The sequence below is a fragment of the Portunus trituberculatus genome, chromosome 24 (assembly GCF_017591435.1).
Source record: "Portunus trituberculatus isolate SZX2019 chromosome 24, ASM1759143v1, whole genome shotgun sequence".
Classification (NCBI taxonomy): Eukaryota; Metazoa; Arthropoda; class Malacostraca; order Decapoda; family Portunidae; genus Portunus; species Portunus trituberculatus.
In genome coordinates this window covers 10,727,858-10,730,811 of record NC_059278.1, presented here as the reverse complement: position 1 = coordinate 10,730,811, position 2,954 = coordinate 10,727,858, and positions in this window count along the sequence as shown.

Below are 2,954 nucleotides of genomic sequence, written 5' to 3'. Positions count from 1 at the left end.
TTAGTAATATCTTTTTAAGAGTGTTGGTGGTGTAGGTAGTAGCAATAATAGTTTTAGTAGTAGTTGTAGTAATGGTGGAAGTAGCAGCAGTAGCAGCAGCAGCAGTAGCAGCAGCAATAACACCCAAAGTGCCAGGGATTCGAGTCCATTCCAACCTTAGTAAAATTTTAAAAGTACTTGCATATTTTCTCTCTCTCTCTCTCTCTCTCTCTCTCTCTCTCTCTCTCTCTCTCTCTCTCTCTCTCTCTCTCTCTCTCTCTCTCTCTCTCTCTCTCTCTCTCTCTCTCTCTCCAAATCCTTCCTTGTATGTTGTTAGAGAGTGTATGAGGATGTCTTCCCCCTTCAATGTCCCTCAGTACTGCAATCATCACCTCCTTTTTGTCCTTCTCCTCCTCTTAAATACAGGGTAAGCCTAAAGATCACACAAGGGACGAAAGTGGTTAGATTTAAATAGTAGGTCTCTCTCTCTCTCTCTCTCTCTCTCTCTCTCTCTCTCTCTCTCTCTCTCTCTCTCTCTCTCTCTCTCTCTCTCTCTCTCTCTCTCTCTCTCTCCTTATTCCGGATTACATAAATACGATCACGTAAAAAAAACAGAACTATCGGAAAATTTTTGGCATAAATTTAAGGAGGCAAAAATCTGCGACACATGCGTTTTCGATATCTATTTTGACATAATTTTTCCCTTGTCAGATCCCTGGATGAAGAAGAGAGAGAGAGAGAGAGAGAGAGAGAGAGAGAGAGAGAGAGCGAGAAGAGAGAAGGTTAAGTACAGTCATGAGGTAGGAGGAGTACAGAAAAAAAAATATGAGGGAATAACAGAAGAGAGAGAAAGGGGAGGTCGATGTCAAACAGACGCAGCAGTGGGGAATGAAATATAATAGTGAGAAATAGGAAGTAGGGGATTGTTTGGTAAACGCTGTAGTGACGGGTAGTAGAAAAGAGAAAACGGGAGAAGAGTACGGGGGCTCAGTGAAGGAGCTTGTGAAGAAGAGCATTACTACCGAGCGTGGGATGTAGTTAAGTAGCGGTGAGGGAGAAAAAGGTAAGGAAGAAAGAGAGAGGGGAGAGAGGGAGAGGAGAGACGTTGAAGGAGGAGAGGGTGCAGCATCAGCGTCTGAATGTGTCTCCTTTCCCTTATTTTGAAGAATTTACGCGAGTTTGATGTCTTATTTCTTTTCAGTAAATGAAGTTTGTGATCCATTTAGCTACTTCTCTCATATTTCCTGGTTTTAAACACTTTTATATTTCAAAGATAAGTGTTTTTTTTAATGTTCTTTCTGTTGTACCACTGTTCCTTTGTTTGTTTTTCCTTCCGTCTCTTTAATTTTAAATGTTTCGTGTGATAAAGAGAAACGAGAAGACTGCCACGATGTCAGTTTCTCTGGTCTTCTTTATATCATACTACTCTGTTCCTTTGTTTTCCTTCCCTTTCTTCTCTTGAATTCTACATTTCTTGTGCCTTTTAATTGATATTACTGTTTTCTTTTTCCCTTTCGTTCTTTCAGGTTTATATGTCTTGTGTTTTTTGCTTCATGCAACTCTGTTCCTTAATTTTCCCTTCCCTTTCGTCTCTGCAATTTTGTATGTGTCTTGTGATAAAGAAAACGAGAAGACAGTCACTATGTCATTTTCTATGTTGCCTTATTACTACACCATTTCACTCCTCACTTTGAACATATTGGAATTGGATGTATTTTTGCACATAATGTTACTGGACTCTTGCCTTACTAACGTACCCCCGAGGCAAACAGGTGTGAGAAAGCATGATTTTTGACCAACCCGAAAGATGATAATGATAATAATAGTAATATAATAATAGTTTGTAGGTTTCGTGAAAGAAATAAACTTAGTGATGTTTTTTTCTTCCTGTTCAGTAAATAAGTAAACTAATTATAAGATTAAAATAAATATGCTGGTAAATAAGAAAATAAACTCTGCTGCATACCCGGAATGAGAGAGAGAGAGAGAGAGAAAGAGAGAGAGAGAGAGAGAGAGAGAGAGAGAGAGAGAGAGAGAGAGAGAGAGAGAGAGAGAGAGAGAGAGAGAGAGAGAGAGAATGGGGAAAGGGAGGGTTATGTCATCTGGCGAGACATTTATTGGTAGCTACACTTTGCTCGGAAAGGAAGGGGTAGTGGAGGTAAATGTTTGGGGGAAAGAAGGGAGGAGGAAGAGGAGGAGGGGGGGAGTAGGGATGATTGGGTACGAAAAAAATGAGGGGAAGAACATTTTTAACAACATTACTTAATCATTTTTAGATGGAAGTATTTAGTAAATTCCTGCCCTCCCCCTTACTTTCTCTCCCCTCTTTTTCCCTGTTCTTGCTTTTCTCGCTTTTCTTCCATTTCTTTTTTGTTTCCCAAATCTTTGTCTATTTTTTATAATCTTTCTCATTTGTTCTCAGTCGTGTTTTTTCATGCCTTTTTCCGGCTTTACTTTTCTTTCCTGTTCTTTTCTTTCTCTATATTTTCATTCTTTAGATTTGCATTTTCTCTGCCATTTTTTTCTTTACATTATCCATCTTTTATGTTTTTTTTTTTCGTCGGTCTACTTCAAACCTCTTTTATCTTTTTTTCCCTTACTTGTCTCATAATGACTTTTTTTTCTCCATGCCCTAACCTCTCTTCTGTATCCGCCTTCAATTCTTACCTTCCTTACCTGTGTTCTTAGTCTTCCTACATTTTTTTTATTGCTCATCTTTTTTTTTTTTTTTTTTGTCCTTCACTCTCCGTTCCATCCTTCACTGTTTCCACTGATGCATAATTATTGCTGATCGCATTGCATCAAAACCACTTAGTTCGTTCCTATAATGAATGTGCTTTGGTTATAATAAAGATGTGAACGCCTGGAGTACTTTTGTTTAGTTTTTGGAATGGTATTAATCAGAGACCAACAAAGAGTAATAATATATTTGCCTAGTCATTGATATTTTTAGTGTTGTCAAATTAGAATTTGCG